This window comes from Notothenia coriiceps, unplaced genomic scaffold, assembly GCF_000735185.1.
Source record: "Notothenia coriiceps isolate Sejong01 unplaced genomic scaffold, NC01 NC01_scaffold00037244, whole genome shotgun sequence".
NCBI lineage: Eukaryota > Metazoa > Chordata > Actinopteri > Perciformes > Nototheniidae > Notothenia > Notothenia coriiceps.
The window spans coordinates 4,807,766-4,827,307 of NW_011369945.1; the positions used below are offsets into that span (position 1 = coordinate 4,807,766).

The following is a 19,542-nucleotide window of genomic DNA, read 5'->3' on the forward strand; positions in this document are numbered from 1 at the left end:
CAAATTAAAACAGTTACTAAATCAGCCTACTATCACTTTAAGAACATATCTAGGATTAAAAGACTAATGTCACAGCAGGATTTGGAAAAACTTGTCCATGCTTTTATCTTCAGTAGACTGGACTACTGTAATGGTGTCTTCACAGGTCTCACTAAAACATCTATTAGAAAGCTGCAGCTGATTCAGAACGCTGCTGCTCGAGTCCTCACTAACACTAAGAAAGAGGATCACATCACTCCTGTTCTGAAGTCTTTACACTGGCTTCCTGTGTGTCAAAGAATAGATTTCAAAATACTGCTGCTGGTTTATAAAGCTTTGAATGGTTTAGGCCCAAAATACATTTCTGACCTCCTGCTAAATGATGAACCATCCAGATCTCTCAGGTCTTCAGGGACTGGTCAGCTTTCTGTCTCCAGAGTCAGAACCAAACATGGAGAAGCAGCGCTCAGTTATTATGCTCCAAATATCTGGAACTCTTACTACTTTAAAATCCAGGCTTCAGACTTTTCTTTTTGCCGCTGCTTTTAATTGAACTATTCCTATCTTACACTGCACTGGAACTTTCATTCATGTATTTTTTCTTTTAATATCTTTGCTTTTTAATGACTGTTTTTAAATGCCATGTTCTTAATGTCTTTCATTTTTGTAAAGCACTTTGAATTGCCTTACTTCAAAATAACCTTAGTGTTGAAAGGTGCTATATAAATAAACGTGCCTTGCCTTATGATCCGATTCTCTTTTGTCAATAGTGGAATGTTTTTTCATCCTAAAATTTGCTAGGGTAAAAGTCCAATGAAATACCAGCGATTATAACTGGTTTACTAAGATTTGACTTGAATACTGGCTTGAGTCATTTAGATTATTTCGAATGGCATCATCCAGAGATATGACACAGTAATGAAAGAGGAACAGGGATGATGACGAGTTGAACTGAGAGCTGAGACTCAGCAAGAAGCTGAACATGATGGATATGGATTCTTAAAAGTCTGCTTTAGTGAGCATGAAGATGGAGCATGAAGATAATAGCTGTTTAGATTAGATAATTACTATGAAAAAAAGAGTATCATCAAATCCAAGAAGATGAGAGTGTGCAGCAAATAATATCATTTTCTTTATTCCGTATGGGACATTTTTGCAGTGGACGGGATTGAAAAATATATATGAATACAAACGTGTTTTCATTTATGTTAAGCATTCAAAAAAAACAAGACAGGTAGTATTTTAAGTAACGTAAAAACTGTGGCTAACAAACACATATTTAAACTTGATCATTGAAATCGTACTCATCAACTGAATGTATTTTTAATGAGCATATTTCTGAAGCACTCACTTAACAAGCCACTCATAGAGTAATTAACAGATGCAAGAGCAGCCTGTGGTGTATTTTCAACAAGAACTTATGATGTACATTTTAATTACTGACAATTTCCCTCCTATTAGTTGTGTTTCGGTTTGAACAGATTTTGATTCGAATATGTAGGTCTGCCGTGTCCTCCCGAGACGACTGTGGTCTTGGCCCAATTCACAAAGCCCCTCATGTTACCGCACGATGACTTTGTAATCTTCAGCTAAAACATGTTCATTTCAGACCATCCCATTCCAGTCTACGTTTTGGTCTATTGTGGCTTTCTACTTTCAACTATGTTTCACTTTTGAAGAGGAAAAAACATATTCATATGGAATATGCCAGCTTCAAAATGCAGCGACCACTAGGAAAAAAAAGAATATATATTTGTATCTTCCCCACAGAAACAAATCCCAAACTTCTCTAGTCATTACCACTGTTTTCTGCCTTTAAAACCTACAGTCTTCTTTGTCTCAAATGTCAACAAGGCACCATAACTGACAGTTAATTCATGTTGCAGAGCTTTTTTCATCTATTATATATCAGTTGTTTGTGTATCTTTAAAGTCAGCTGTTAGTTGGACAGGTAAGGAATATGCATTCTTGAAGAATCTACACGTTTCTGTTGACTGACAAATATTTGAAATATATTATTTTTTTGGCTTTTCGTTCCAGTTCTGCTTGTTCAAAGGTTTTATTTTCTTGGCAGTTGAAATGAACCTCCGGCTTTGCTGAGAACAGCCGGTAAAAATCTACATTCACTACCTGTCTGCAAAACCTTGAGCAGATGATAGCAGACATGCTGGATTAGAGACACAATAAAGCCCAATGAAACTTGAATCAATAGCTTTGAGCTAGTAAGCAGTTGTGAGTTAGTGAGACGCAGCAGACTCCTAGACCAGGAACAACCCTACAACAGTTCCTCTCACTGCTTCACACTGGGTTTGTTTGTTTTGGTCTGAACCTGAGGTCAATTGTCCCCCTCCAACCTCAGTGGTCTGCTTTCAAACTTGTTTAAGTTCTGTTTCGGCTCATGGTATGCTTGCGTAATGCTTTAGTCATCATAATGGAGGTGTTTACCACTGCTTGAAGGAAACTATGACATCTGTAGGAATTAGAGCGTTGCAGAGACTGCTGTGGACTAAAAGTTATAAAAACCTGAGCATACCTCTAGAAAAAACCCTCGTGGCAATATCACCTGGCATCAAAAAAAAATTCTCACACATATTCATGAAGCCGTGCATCTCACACACTTTCTTATACACAAGAATGTAGGGATACAGCTAAGGAATGATGATTAATTTCACTGTCAATTTCAAATACAAGTTGATAAATAGTATACATAAATGACTAAATGACTAAATTGTTTAAGTTCATATCCTCATTCTTACACATGTTGTCTTACATAACTAGCATTTAGGGTCCTCTAAACTCACTATTGTTTATGTCTTCGAGACCAAATCTCTCTTAATACAGTATCGTAGAGGTGGTAGGATGCACCTAAAAAAAAATAGCTGGTCAACTCAAATCACTATTCCCTGAAAATCTATAGTTTTGTTGAAGAAGATACAAGTAATTTTCAAACAGGACTGAAGTCCAGAAAACCAGATTAAAGAAATTACATTCAGGACGGTTTTTTGCATTCTGTAAGCAAAAGCAATGCTGAGTTTGTGCTGCAGCTCATTATCTCCAATGCAATTTGATGATGACCAACCAATGTGACATCTAATTAACACGAACATAGTAGGTGATGGCATGCATGCCCTTAACCAGCATAGACTTGCTTCTCAATCAAATGTTTGAAGAAATGTTAACATGCAATGAGAGCTTCACAGCACCGCCACTGTGTTTTACCCCTCCGGAGCATGTTGAGGCTGGGTGCTTCATCAAAGTGCACCTCCGCAGTAGTTGTGGATGTAAGGGAGAGTCTGTGTACATCACTGGCTAATTCTCCTGGACCGTATCGGAGCCAGCAACTGTCCAGTCACAAGCTCGGCTCCGCTGTTATTCTGCTTCCCGAGTACTGATCCTCCGTATTCGTGTTTGTACTTGGCCCGTTACCTTCCATTGCCTTCTCCCCTCGACTGACCGGAGGGGGGTGAGAGGTGATGGCAGGGATCATTACATCACAGAACACCCGGTGGCCATTGTCCTCAACAACTGCCACACAACATTACCACTACGATCTCTACAAACAAGTGGACAGGTCCTGTGTGCCACAGCGCAGAGGCATGAACGGAGAGAGATAGAAAATAGGAGAGGTCATGATAAAGACGAAGGAGGAAGGAGGGAGAATGGGGAGGAAAAATAACCGAAGGGCGCTGTTTGCCCCAAGGGTACAAATCACATCTATTCTCATGCGGAATCACTTGACATTTGTATTTCCACGACCCAGATAATGTTTGCTTGGACGTAGAAAGATTGCATAAAGTCAGAGGTCGCAGAAGTACGGTGGATGTCCGACTGGTCATTGCCACCTCAGATCTTTCTATTACTACCAGAGAAGCCTGGCATTTCTGTGTTCATGTGATAGCAATGAGTCCCCACCCCCCACCCGCGTGGAGGATTTTTATATAGACATGACCTCGCTGTTGGTTCACAAGGAGGACAAGCCCTTTCATGTTTTATTGCTTGCATACAAATATTTAGCTTAGTATTCCTCAACCTTTTGGACTCCACAGGGGGCCGGGACAGCAACAACAACTAAATACAAATCATTGTGGTTCCATCTGTAATTTGACAACTGGATTCATTACATTGCAGGGACATATTCCTGGTGGGGATAGAAAACACATATTTTGGGCATAATTAGATCTACGAATACAATCATTGTATTGATTTAGAGTTGAAATATATTAGTTGGAAGTGTCTCAAAAAGCGGTTATTACTGAATTAGTTGGTCAAAAGAAGATTAACTCACTTCTTATAATAATATATTGTTTATCAAAACAATTATCATTGTGAATTCAATATGAAATATGAAATGTTTATTTGGCCTTGATAGCTAATGGGATATGTTAAAATGTTGTACCCATTCCCCTATAAACTGGTTTAACTTAGACATGCCATAATTATGTTGAAATTAAACATTGAAATCTATAACAAAAGCGAATTAAACAATTCAAACAATATTCATCAACAATTAAATATACTGGCTTTTTAATAAAAATATTGTGTTGGTTTAAGCTTCCCTGCACATGTCTTGCTGTTATTGTCTGCAACAGAGCTATGAGTTAATATGAGCCTCTCAGGGGAGCTCCATATTAAATAAGCAGCTGAATATGTTTGGGAATGCAAAGATACTCTCCGTGGTTTTGTACCGACAAGAGCAGTAGCAAACATTCCTCACCAAACAACAAACAGCAGAGTACACATATTTCTTTGCTCTCTGTAAACATTTAGACAAATACACAAGCGGACGAACACAGAGTTGAGCAAACTGGGTATGATAACAAACAAGTTGGCCAAATAATGTCAAATAGGGAGCAACATAAATAAATGGCAGGGGATAAACAATGGTGAACCAGACAAGCCAGGAAATGGAGTTCAATGTTTTATTCTGCACAGCCACTAATGCAAATAATGTGTCTCGTACAAATTCCAGACATATAAATGCAGGGAAATTGAGGAAATAAATAAATAAATGGAGGAATAAATTGAGAAAAGGGCAAGGCACAGAAAAACTTAAAATGAAGGAAGAACTGAGAATAAATCCGAGCACAAATATCTGGATTAAGAATGGATTAGTGTAAACATGATCTTTTTTCGCCGCAATAAAACGAACCTAATCTCATTGTTGTGTCCTGTAACAGAAGTGGTGCTTTGTTTCCTCATGATGGTGTGTCTCTGTGTAATACAATGAACATGAGCAGTGAATAATATGTTATTACAATGTATTCTTATCTTGTGGATCTGGCATTCAAGATACCGCGCACAAGCACAAGATGAGTAGGATTGTAGTTTTTTTCTCATTAAATGATGGTATTTACGATAAATAACTCAAGATATAAAAAGGTAGTTGATGGGTGTCATAATAGCCCATTGTCATAATAGCCCATTGCAGTGCTTGGCATCCTGGAAGGGGGTGGGCCGACTACAAATTGAGTTGGCTGCACTGGAGCTGTCCCCTCTTAGTCAATTGTTGACTAAGCTGTCCTTTTTCTATCATAGTTTATGAAGATTTATTTCCAACATATCTGTTAAACACAAGTTTTGCAGATCTGTCGAATACATCTACTAATAGCCTGCAAAATCTTGGTGAATTTAGAATTTCTTTAGTTGACATTCCTACGCCACACTGAGCGTGTTCCTTGTTTCTTATGAGGTGCTGAATAGATATTATTATACAATCTTTATTGTAATTCTAAAGCGTTGGGAATAGCCAGCTCAGTTGATGAAGAGGCGTGTGGCGCAGTGGATTGTGCGTTGGTGTTTGGATCAGGAGGTCACAGGTTCGAACCCCACTGCAGTCAGCATGTCGTTGTGTCCCTGGGCAAGACACTTCACCCCGAATTGCTCCTGTGGGGATTGTCCACAGTATTGAGTATGTAAGTCGCTTTGGATAAAAGAGTCTAACAAGTAATGTAAAAAGAGACCAAAGCTCACCACAATGAGTCACAATCGATGGCGCTTGCATACATCCACCGTGCTTGTGAAAGACCCTGCTGAGGGATTTATAGTGGGATGGTTTAGACTGCAGAGCCTACATGTCTTTGTATAGGGGAAAACAGTGTTCTGTATATCCAGTAGTATTACATAAGCCAGGCCATGAGCTCACCTAAGACTGCTTCAAAGTCAGAGATGCCCTGAAAACATTTTTACATTGAACAACACTTCCCACTCCTCCTCCCTGCACCCCCTGGCAGTGTTTGACGTGGTATCACACCTTCTATCTGTCTCAGCAGCGCCACTGCACCGATGGGTGTCCACACGTTATCATCACTAAATGGAAGGAGAAGCGAAACATGCTGTCACTATTTCCAGGATCCTCACATGTTATATCACATGACTTTGGGCGGCAAACATTTGGACATATTACAGAAGTAACCATTTCATAATGTAACTTTAAGATGCTATCCAATGGATAATCTAAAAACAGGAACAGTAAGATTTTATAATAATATATGAATAATATATAAGCAATATGTACTCCATGATCCTAACATATGACCCACATGACCTTGGCCAGACAATATTTCAACATCTTTTAATTATTTCTGAATGAATGCGACTCCATAAATGTTACGCACCATTAATGCTATCAGAGAATAAGATACAAACAATAACAGGAACATATTACATAAGGATATTATTGGCACATACTGTACAGAGGATCCTGGTGTATTATCACATGACCTTGGCTAACACATATTTAAATTCAAAGATAATTATTGTTACTCCATATAACCTACGGTAGCTTGCAGATGCTATCCATACAAAAGAGCTAAACCAGGAACTAGTATTGACATTGAAGTGATGTATTATCCTCTTCCCACCCTCTTTTATTCCAGTAATTGTTGAAACTAGACCAGGCCTGTATTTATAGAAACAGCAAAAAGAAAATCAATAAATCAAATACACCAATCGCTTCCATTTATAAGGTCTCTATCTAGTCCCACGGAACAGTTTGTCACCACCACCTTGTGTTGCAAATGCCTCTATAGTACCTATCAATAAACCATCCGTAGTCACATACTGTGCCGTGTTATTAACGCCCATCTTCATGGTAATCTCTCAAAGACATCATTGATGTGGGTCGTCCGTATTTCTTTACAGTCTGGCCTGCGGGATACATCCAACAGCGCATGAGAGAAAGCTCTCCCACCTCACTCTAAATCTCTTTCTTGTGCCCAAGATAAGAGTAGAATTGAGTTATTGAGCAGACAGTTTAAGATATAAGCTCTCGCTAAAGGGCCGCTCAAAGGAGTCACATTAAGAAGAGATTGAATGAGGGCCTGTCCCATTTTCAATATTTGTCTACTGCTATGATCTGATTAACCCCAGACAAAAGGCCCCAAAAGGTTATAGGAGCACGTTTCTATGCTACCACCAACAGTGACTGAAATAGCATAAAAGTGAAGGTTATTTAAAGAGTTTATTTTCAATATACAATGAATCCAAAGCTTTATTTTGTATTTGTATTTGCCTGGCACCTGGTGCACTCCCGTTAATTGAAGCAGGGGGCATATAAATAATCTGAACACCTGGAATACGGTGTTAAACTACCTTAATGGTAATTGCTAGCTCTGCTTCTGAGGCGGGTCCTGTTTGGTTAAATGCCAATTAACAGTGCTTATAAAGAAGGGTTGGAAATCAGCGCAATGCTACGGGCTATTATGGAAACGACATCAGGATCATTCAAAGAGGTCAAACTATCTGCGCCTACACTGCAGCTGGAAAAGGTGAATAAAGCAGGAGGATAAATGATTGAATCAGAAGGTGAGAAATCTCACTAATCATGAAAAAACATGTTTTAATTGTACATAATAATTCTTAAATGTTATTGTTTTGATCATGTTTTCTTTAGTGCTGCACCTATTTTGTATTAACTATATCAATCAGACTGTTTCTTTTTTCGATATGACTCGCTTGGTTGATCAAATAGTGAAAAATGTCCATCCCTTTCCCAGAGCTCCACATAATATTTTCAAGCTGCTAGTTTTGTCAAACCAACAGCCCAGAGATATATTTTCTGCCACGTCTTTCTGCACTGGATGTCCTGTTGACCTTGTGCCATTCCAATGAACAGTGACAGTCTTGTCAGTGTCCATCTCAACCAAAGTCAAAGAGACAAATATCTTTTTTGTTCATAATGGTTGACTGCATTCTGATTTGAAACAGTATATGACAGTAAAGTATAGCAATCAGATACTGAGATAACTGCATTCTGTAAATCAATGGACCAGAACTATATTTTAAGAGTCCTTGCTAAATGCAAACTGGTGAATTTAGATATCATTATTGTAAATTAGCATAAATAGTCGTACTGTAGTGTCACAGCGTTTGTTTGAATTGTACATCTACATAGAGTCCTGTATGAATATGAAACTGCCTGGCAACGCTAGTCACTGATTTGAACCCAAACATCGACTTAATCCTCAATATAGAAATCATTACAGAACATGTCAAGTAATAGATTTACGTAAGTACTGTATGAGAGTAGAGGTGAATGTTTTTACATCCAAGAAGAAGCCAATGACAGGTGTATTTGTTTCTCCAGTCATTCTCAGGAGAAGGTAAGAAGAGCCCACATGCTCTGACGTCACAGAACAATGGCAGGTTAACAGCATCTGAAATTCACAGCTAAATCGAGCAGCGCAAAGAGATAGAATAAACTGTGTGCACCAATCAGGTTAAAACAAAAAAAATAGCAAACAACCCTGGCAGGAGTTAAAACAGCCGTCTGTAATGACGATAAGGAGGAAAGAACGGGGTGATGCCTTGAAGAGTTTCAGTCAAAGCTCATCGTTAAACAACATGTTTAGCATCTATAAACAGAAATGTGCCGTGCAGAATTGAAATCACAATTTATTTTTGATTAGAAGTTCTTTATTCAGAGAGCAGTAACTCACTAAATGTTTTTGTTAATGTGTATGCTTTCTTAAGAAACAGGTTCACAGCATTGGATATAGAGCTTAAATGTTATAGCGCCACTCTAAAGCATTAAAATATAAGAGTCATTAAGCAATTTGCAGTTTGAGTTACCGAAGCATTTTAAGGGAGAGGCTCTGGTTCTTGGTGAATAACCATATTGTTTCAGAATTATTAGGGGGATTCTCGTTGGGGTGTGTGTGTGCATATGTATGTGTATATCTATGTGTATGTGTATATGTGCCTGTAGCCACTTGGACACATATAATTTACAATTGAGTTTATGGCTATTGTAAAAAAGGATTGCTTTAATTATAAAAAAAGCAATTCCGTTCCTGAGAGCTTTAATTCCTTATTGACAGAAAGTGATACACATTGCAAAGGGATGGGAGAAGGGAAAGAAGGGAAATTATCTGCATGATTAGGACTTCTAATGACCAACTCAACATTATGTGTCTCGTTGCTGAAAAACAAGTCTATTTTCTGAAAGACAAAAGCATTTGAACGTAGAAAAATATATTATTTGCTGAGAACTTGTCACAATGAATAAAAGGGTACATTTCAAATGTTTTTATTTTGAATTGTTCTCAAAGTACTCATACACTTTTATGAGTCCACAACATCAAAAGAAAAGGAAAATACAAAATACTTCTGCCTTGTTTTAGAGAATATTGTATTTTTAGAAGCAGAAGAAGGGGAGATTCAAGCTACATTCTCATTAAAAAGGTAAGTATTTAAAATGCTTCTATGTTTTAAACTTCATAACCTAGCCAACCCTAGCCAACCCTACCCAATGGAAGTGTGTTTCTAGGTTTTGGAAAACCTGGACGGACACATTTGACCTCCTGAACTTTTGCTCCACAGCACTCTGCTGAGTAGATGTTCATGTATCACAAAGAAAGACTCCTTGCACACTACCTAGCATGACTCGGTAAAGCAATGTTAAGGGCATTTGAAAAAGGACAATCATGTTGATTTGCAGATGAGCAAAGCAAAAGCATATCAATAATTTTCAACTTCATTAATTTCCTCTGACTGAGAATTCTGTTATGCTCCAATAACTATATTACAAAATAAAACAATTGTCCTTTGATATTCCTTTGTGTAGGAAAAAGTGTAAAGAAAAAGAAAATAGGACAAACACCAAAATAATACAGAAACCTGCCCCACAAAGCCTAACGCAGCTCCATTAGACTTAACATAAGTGACCCTGAATAACCAGAGCTTGTTATGTGCTCTTGAAACTTCATGAATGTTCCAATCAAGGTATAATTGTATTCACACTTGAAGCCTGTAATTTGTAATGAATAGTAGACAGCTCAGGATGAAGCAGTTCAGGATAACATGAACAAATGTGCCGTCACACTGGAGCTATACACATATTTTATAACCATGATGTTGCCATGATGCTTGTCAGAGCTGCAGTAATTAAATATTAAGGCATTCGTTTACAATGAACCATCAGTATTGCTCCTGTATTTATTATTCATTTGCAAGTGAACTTCATCTTTTGAAAAAGTATGACTTCTTTGTTGGAAACCTTGTTTATAGCCAGGGCATGAAAAGGCTATGTTGACATTACAGTGTCAGCTTGTTGCTGAGGGCAAAGTCACCTTTATATAAAAGTGTTAAGTATTTTTGTGTGGTGGGTGTCACATTTGACTTTAATCAGAAGTAACAATCTAATTTCTAAACCTGAATGTTAAATGGATAATAAACCTTGAGAGAGAAACTACTGAGGAAGCTGGCCAAGGTGCTAGAGGGGCACAGACAAGAAAGCAAGGAATGCTCAGGGGGAAGAGAAATATAGATCATGCCGATAGGAATACCAATGCTCTTCTCCTCTGACCACGAGCTGAACATGAGAGTCGACTGTGGCAGGATCCAGTCCCCTAGGGAGATCCCCACCATGTCTCTCTGTACTGACAAAGAGGTGTGGTCCACTACGGACGAAGCTATATTCCTCAAAGAACTCGAGGTACCATGAAAGGATAGGATTGAGGCTGTCTTCAAACTAAATAATAATAATAATAATAATATATTTATTTTGTTAGCGCTTTTACAGGTGCTCAAAGACGCTTTACAGATATAGTGAAAAGAACAAGAAAAGAACAACAAATAAATATATATAGTTAAAGTTAAAGTCAAATAATACAAAAACAATCACACATTAAAAGCCAGATTGAAGAGGTGAGTTTTTGTGAGTTTTTTGAAGGTGGTGAGGTCATATATACAAATATCACCAATTTACTCAGAGTGAGGGTGCATGAAGGCTGGTTGGAGGAAAACCATCTACGAAATTGAAGAAGAGGTTAGCAACACACACAAAGGGAGCTAATTGAGCAGCATTTTTCATGTTAATTAAACAAGCTTCAGAATACTCAGAATTATATTTTATCTAAAACTGGCCGTTTCTAATCATCAGAAAAGCAAACATGTGAAGTGAAGAGAAGTACAAAAAAAAAGAAGAGTATTCAGGTTTTTTCCCCCCCGAGTAAATTATGAGAGTAACACCTACGTCACTTACGGGTGAAAATTACGGCCCCGCCCACTTTTTGGGGAAAACAACGCTGTCATTTGAATGGCGGTCATTACATTATTACATTACATGTTGCTTGTTAGATGCTTTTATCCAAAGCGACATACATACTAAATACTGTGGAGAATCCCCACAGGAGCAATTTGGGGTGAAGTGTCTTGCCCAGGGACACAACGACATGCTGACTGCAGCGGGGTTTGAACCTGTGACCCCCTGATCCCAACACCTATCCACTGCGCCACACGCCAGGTCAATAAAAATTCTGAAGTTTTTGCCAATCCGATCAGAATTTTTTGAAAACCGTGGATTTTTGGATCTTCAAAGAACCCGATTACGATGGCCAGTCAGGCAAACAATTATATTCAATCATTTAAAATCGACAATCGGTCTCGATATATGGTTAAATTAAAATCAGTAGGCGAGGCTGTAATTTCGCCAGCTGTTACTCTCATGAGCGAGGTGGAAAATAATACTTGTATCATGCCAAAAAGCTACTGTGTCGTTTATTGCACCTCAAACATGAAAACAAATCCAGAGTTACGTTTTTCTGTACTTCCTCTAAGAACAAGGGACAGTAAAAGAAGAGCTCTGTGGCTTCAGGCTTGATCGCCATTCAAATGACAGCGTTGTTTCCCCCAAAAGTGGGCGGGCCGTAAAGTGACGTAGATGTTACTCTCATCTATTCATGTAATTCTTTGCCTGACTGGCCATTGCAATCGGGGTCTTTGAAGAACCAAAAATCCACGGTTTTCTTAAATTTCTAATCGGATTGGCAAAAACTTCAGAATTTATATTGACCGCCATTCAAATGACAGCGTTGTTTTCCCCAAAAAGTGGGCGGAGCCATACTTTTGCCCGGAAGTGACGCATTTGTTAAACAAATGCGTCACTTCCGGGCAAAAGTATGGCTCCGCCCACTTTTTGGGGAAAACAACGCTGTCATTTGAATGGCGGTCAATATAAATTCTGAAGTTTNCGCATGCTGGCTCTTACAGAACCGACTCACTCCCATTGTGTGTATGTACAGCTCTCAACATGCCCAGACTTGGAGTGAAGTTCACCTCTTTTAATACTTTTCGTCTCATTCTGAAAGAAAGAAGTGAAATGTGCTAACGTGACGGCCATCTTGGTGTTGGTGACGTGTGTGAGACCAGAGATGTAGCTCATTGAGCGTTTCATACAAAAAAATGTGTTCCCATTGACTTTATTTATTATTTCCAAAATAAAGTCCCATGGAGCTCCCCCGGAAAGGGAGGGACTTACATGAGAGTAACAAATGCGTCACTTCCGAGCAAAAGTATGGCTCCGCCCACTTTTTGGGGAAAACAACGCTGTCATTTGTNACATCACTCCAAGTCTGGGCATGTTGAGAGCTGTACATACACACAATGGGAGTGAGTCGGTTCTGTAAGAGCCAGCATGCGGGACCGGCTTTACAAGGTTTCGGTGCGTAACACGAGTGTAATGTATAACGTTAATGTTCGCGACTCTGGGATTTGTAGTCTTTCTAGTTGAGTATTTTTCATAGTCTTATATTTCAACAGTTTTAAGACAAGACTTTTTTGACATGGGAATTATTTTTTAAGATTGACAAACATCATATGTGTAATTTGTGGCACAATTAAAACGGGATCGAAAGATAATCTTTCTCTCCCCATTGACTTCAATACATCATTTATCAGAAATAAGGTCCCATGGGGCGGAAGTAGAAGGGCGTGACTTCGCCTCTCTATACACTGTAGATAAACTCTGTGCTGCGATCTCTAGGGAGCTGTCCAAGGGCCTGAGGAGAAGAGAGCACGGCGAGGAGCACATGTCCGCAGTGCCGACTGCTGCTCTCTGCTTTTCTTTGGCTCTGCAACATTAGTCAGAACATACATCTCCACAGACATCACCGCTTTCAGACAGACCTCATCCTCCTTTGTTTGTCTGCCACATCCCACTCACTACACCAGTCAAACTGTGCTTTGACAAGGACGTGCGCAGAATGCTTTACAGAATCCTAAAATCCCCCAGTCGATTGTAATTGCATGCTACCAATGCTCAGTGCTTCTGCTGACTGAATTGTCTCTGATATTTCCATCATTCCGGAGCACAGACATTTTGTCAAAACAATTCATGAGATTCTGTTAAATGTCACAGAATAATGTGTTTCATTCCAATGACATAATCATTATAATGCCAAGCTGTGTGCTAAGGTGGAGCTGAGCGTGAAAGCTGTGGGGAGAGTATGCTGTTAACCGAAGCAGTTCTTCAGCTGCACACATTCATGAATCCTACCATCATGAGAAATCACATTCACTCAGCTTCAGCTTGCAAATACGAAGCTTTAAATCAGCTTGATACTGTAAGATCTTAGAGCTCTGACGCTACAGAGGGGCGCTTAGTACCACTGACTGTAAATATTGTACAAGGATTTCTATAGTGCATGTGTTGCAGTAGTGCTGTGTTTCAAAATCAACCCTGACACACAGTATACAATCTCACAACAGTCAGACCCTTCCTCCTTGTATTCTCAAAGTTATTTTCTGTTATAGATTTAAACAAGCAATGTCGTGATAAGAAATAATGCCTTCCGTTTCCCCTTTTGTTTTTGACAAAGAGTTAATTGTTACTGGTGTGTATGAGACTTTTGATTTTTTTTTTAAACGTTCAAAATCCAATATAATCAATAACATCTGGCAAATAAGCAATATACAGTAGATGTTACGCTAACCCATTCTTGGTTAAGTCTGTCCATTATCTGTGCCATTTCTATCATGTTTGTTAAACTTACAGTAGATCCCGTTTTGACTGCCATCATTCTTGGTTTCTGTCTTTGCATTTCTGTGTCAAATAAATGTGCGGGTTATTATTTCCATCCCAGTGTTTATGCCAAAGGCAGCAATAAAAAATGAAATCTCACGAGGGATTTGCCACAAAAAAGATTTAAAAATAGATCTAAATATATTGATGTAGCTCAGCTGTAAGGAATATGTGTGAGGTATAAAATAATACAGGTTTTTTTTTATTAACATGTATAAATGCGGTGTATTCAACTCAAACAGATGTAAAAAGCAAATTGGTAGAGTGTATCTTCTCTGTGTTTAGTGTGTGTGACACAGATTGCTGTTATGACCGTAGGGAGGTCCGTTTTATTTCGGGGGTGTGCTGGTCTGGCAGTGGTAGCCAAAGTGGACCACTGGTTCCTATTATCCACAGTGATACGAGCAGTAGCCTTTTGCAACCTCGCTGTAAACATTTTTACAGCCCTAGCTTAATTGAAATGTCACATCCACTGTAGCAATATACAGTCGACTTCCCTGCGAATTAAAATGGAATTAGGCTGGCAGATGTGGCCTTAATGGCTTAATCATGCCTTTACGTTTGCTCCAGTAAAATGCGACCACAGATGAATATTGTTTCAACTCTCACATCCATGAGTAATGCCTAGAAAACCATTTGAAATGTAGATTTGGAGACAGCTGCTCAGGGTACATTATAACTGGTCCATGAAGCATTATCATCTGACAAAAAGTCAGAAAATATCCTATGCAGGAAGCAGGCAGGTAAACATACCATTACATTCAGTGAAATGACCAGGCTCACCAGTTAAGTACTCTGTTGGACTCCCTTCACAGCTGCAGCTGAACTGCATGCTCTCAATGCTTAACGTCAACATTTAGTTTATCTCTGTGGTCTATCTCCAACTGCTCATTCCTTGCAAACATGCAATAACATTAAATACACAACTTACATATCTTCCCTATAGTACTTTGTTTTCAGTGTTTTGTATTAGTATACATGTGTTATGTATTGCTTAGACATTGATTTTCCTGTAGGGTCAAATGTGTATGTCCTAATCATCTTTGGCAAATACAAAAACATGATGTATAATACTAAGTATTACTTGTATGATAGATCCATAATGAAGAGTTATTTTTTAAATGTTTAGTGAAATAAGAGCAGTTTCTCTGAAAGAGCTTATGAGGTTGAGACTTAAGTCATGAAACCATTATAATACTATTTTGTGTGTACTGCTTGAGTAAAAAAGCAAGACATGAACTCAGTATTTTAAGTTTAAGCTACAGACAGATGCTTTGCAGGGGTAAGAATTTCGATCTGGGTTGCGCCGTGGGAAACGGTTCAATTTCTTCAGGCGATGTGTGTACATGATTACCTTTCTTAGTCTCTCAGAGGGCCATACCGGCCTCTCCTGTCTATACGCAGTGTGGTAGTACAGCAGCATCATCATATCGACTGCACATCCATATAGCGAATCTCTCGGTCCACTACATCCCAAAGGTGCTCTATAGGATTTAGATCTGGTGACTGTGGAGGCCATTTGGTGAAGTGAACTCATGCCATGTTCAAGAAACCAGTTGGAGATCATTTGAGCTTTGGGACATGGCGCGTTACCCTGCTAGAAGTAGCCATCATAAAGGGATGGACACAGTAAGCAACAATACTCAGGTAGTCTGTGGCCTTTAAAGGATGCTCAATGATATATGTTCGTCATTCCTACCTTATAGCTGAATAAAAACCTCCATGTGGATGAATCATCATTAAATTAACTGACACATATTGAAAAGGAGAAAGTTCCATTAGCACGCACCATTTGTAAATGTCTCGAATAAAAGCAGGCTCAATTGAGCAGCTTTTTGAAGGCATACAAATAACAGACAATTATCAATATCCCTTACTTGAAAAATGTGTCCATAGTCTCTTGATTTATAGTATTTCAACCCACCATCATACTCATGTCTATTATGAGCAAGTGAAAAAGGTTGGAGGGGGCAAGCTTGCTTCTAAATGGAGGACGATGTTTCAGCAAGATCTTTTTTGATTAAAGACAACTAACGCCTCTCAGTCTTCCCTCATTACCTAAACCCTGCATGAGATTTCCATGTAGCCCTCTAGATTGGTATACCTAGAGTATGTTTATCTTTCCTCTCCACCACCACACTACAGCCTTTCCCCCTGAAAGTGTAATACTGAGAATGAATGTGGAGAGACTAAATTAAGGGACCCAATTTGAAGCGGCACCACTTCACTGATAAGCTGTACCAGTGATCTGTGAGAGCACTCAGGGTCTGCTACATTATGACAATACAGAAGAATAAAGCAGATGAAAGAGAATAGCCTGGCAAGAGCAGAAATCAGATGGGCAGAGGGAAGGGGAAACACAATCTAAAGTCTAATTGTGTTATGCCTCACGGCAGCAAGGGAGTTCAGAGAGATACATTTTCTTTGCACACGTCGTTCAGCACAGTCCCTTCCCCGATGTGATCACATTCATTTCCAACCGGGCGCGGTGTTTCTTTTCACATTTTCACTGGGTGCGTCGATTGAAAAAAAAGTGACATGAAAAGCAAATGGGGAAAAACGTAAGCAGACCTATTAGGGTTGACCAGAAACATGCAGCACTGGCATTTGAGGCCGGGCATTTAAGCATGTTGGTTAGATGTGTCTGACACTCTACAGTCACTCTGTGTCATCCCTGCCCTTTGGGAAGAAATGTCACTTTGATGCCTCTAAGCATTGGGAGGCGATGAGGTGATTCAGTTAAATAAACTATTTTTATTTTCCTTTGTCCTTGTTTTTCTTGAAAATATATAAATGAGGTAAGACAGCCGGCTCATGGTGTAATATCTTGTGTCCCATATTTCTGTTTTGAGCAGTTTATGAAGAAGTAGATATTTTCTGCAAACAACTATCTCGATTGAATAAAACACTTAAACATTATAGTATATTTCTCAGACTATTATAAGTGAGGTAAATTCCTTCATCTTCTTTGATGTAAGTAAACATATCTTGTATTATTTTATAATGGCCACAATTGTATTATTATTATCTTTTCTTTATTCCTTCCACTTGCTGCAGTGCCTTTTCCAAAAATACTGCGTAGTCTGACCCAGAAGAGTAATCTGACATGTATCATCCATTACCCTGCTCACCATACTAATCACATAGTTACAAATATAGCATTTACCACATGTGTTGTGAGAAATTCCAGGCGGTGCAATGTTAAAAAAATCGAATTTGAATGATAGTTGAGAATAATAAACATGTTAATTTTCTGTGATGTATTATAAATTAGGGGGTAATTGGGCTTTCACTGTCATGGGACCTAAGCACTGGAACAGATGGTTCAATGACATCAGGCTTGCTAGCTGATAATCCATTTTTAAATACATTTTACTTTTCTCTCCAGGCCTGCAAACTCCAGGGGGGGGGGAAGAGGTGACGGTACTGAAAAGAGGGCCAAACTCACACTGTATCTTGACAACTAGCCAGACAAAGGAAAATCAATTGAAGAGGAGTGACACACGTTATTGTTTATTCCCTGCACACATAATCAGATGGATTTGTGTTGGCATTATACGAAATATTCACAATACTTCTTGTTGCTTGTAGTTTGTAACAGCTATGTACTAAAACCCACACAGACACCCACACTGGAGAGCCTCTCATAGTAGAGATGCTCATCTAGCTGCAACACAGGTGGCACCCACACAGGCTCTCTCATGTCCTGCTAGCTACTGCCAAAGCTCCAAGAGACTCTCTGTATTCCCAGCAGAGTCAAAATGACTCTAATGGCTGGTTAGCTTCTAGCACATGTCATTGATTTAATTTAAAATCTGAAAACTATGGCTCAGCGGTTTAACAGAAAAACAGTACTTATCGTTCTTTGCCTTGCATTTAACATTCCATTTAATTCACATTGTCCTATTAAAGTCCTGGCAACCCACCTAACAGATATGTTTAGATTGAGTTTTACATAGTTATATACAGTTATGCAGTTATAAGTACTCGGGATGCTGGGATTTCTGTAGAATGCCATGGTTTGTGTGGCCCTTTTGGCCATATTTAATTAAATATTGTACTATTCATAACTGACCTTTTCATCCAAACCAGACTTTAAGAACTGAAATAAAAAGGGTACAGCAGTAACACAATTATAAGAACATTTATACTGACATACCTGCTACCCAATGTCAGATGTCCATACACTGTCAGAGAAGCAAGGGAGTCCTTTAGAAAAGCTCCAGTGGGACTTTATTCACAGCTCACTTATTCCGGGGTCTGCGAGAAAAACAAAGAAACACAAATCAGAGCAGACATGGAGAGTGAGCTCAGGAGTCAGCCACTACAAATGCCCAGCGATCCACGATAAACATCCTGGAAGAAATGTCACTCCAAGGAAGAACATTAGCGAAGCCGCACCGGGCTAGCAGGCAGGAAAAGACCTGTATGACACAGGCACAGAATCTTTCTCCTTGCTTGGTCAACTTGATCATTGTTCTGCCTAAACAGCTGCCTGAGAATGGCTCATTACACCAGCATTTGGATCGGGGGAAGACAAGCGAGTAACATATGCAGGGCTCATGCCATTCAGAGGAGGGGTGCAGACTTGGACAGTGGATGTCCTCGGCTGATTGACACATCCTTAAAATGGCAACTGGCAATAGTTTAAAAGCAATACGTTAGATCAACTGACACTTATCTACAGACGGGCATTAATGGCGGTCATGGCAATTTAAATGTGCCTGTGCTTGCTATGGTTCTCTGATGAAAGTATTGTTCATGGAGTAAAAGACAGAAGCACATAAACTGGTAACTGAATGCAAAATATCTACAGAATACGTGAAGCAAGGATTTACTGGTTCTTGTTAACACGTATATATCTAACCAATGAGCTGCACTCTTGATCTGTGAAAGTATTTAGGCTCGTCTCTCAAGCTGCCAAAACTACATAGACACTATAATGTGAAAAAACAATTCAAAGCAATACATTTGAAGTGATAATGTGCTATTGCTGTGCATGTTTGCGTCTAATATCTGCGCTGGAAAGGAAATATAATCTACCTTGAAGGAAGCAAATGTTTAGTGATGAAACCCAATCCATGGCAGTTGATGGTAAAAGCAGTACCACTTTACAATAAGACTACCTGTAAGAAGGATTCATAAAGGGTTTACAATTAGGTTATTAATTAGTTTGTAAACACTTGATTAATCATTAAAAACCATTTATAAACCAGTTCTAACATAGTTTTCACACATCAACACAGGCTCACTATTTGGTAAGA

At 39.0% G+C, this 19,542-nt stretch overlaps 1 long non-coding RNA gene across 2 annotated transcripts in view; it reads right to left on the bottom strand.

The window, feature by feature from the left end:
- Nucleotides 1-19,542, bottom strand: part of LOC104964518 (uncharacterized) — a 136,491-nt gene that overhangs the window by 36,734 nt on the left and 80,215 nt on the right. For both annotated transcript variants that reach the window (XR_800428.1, XR_800427.1), the window contains exon 3: nucleotides 18,438-18,538. This is a non-coding gene — a long non-coding RNA (uncharacterized lncRNA). The remainder of the gene's footprint in view (nucleotides 1-18,437; nucleotides 18,539-19,542) is intronic.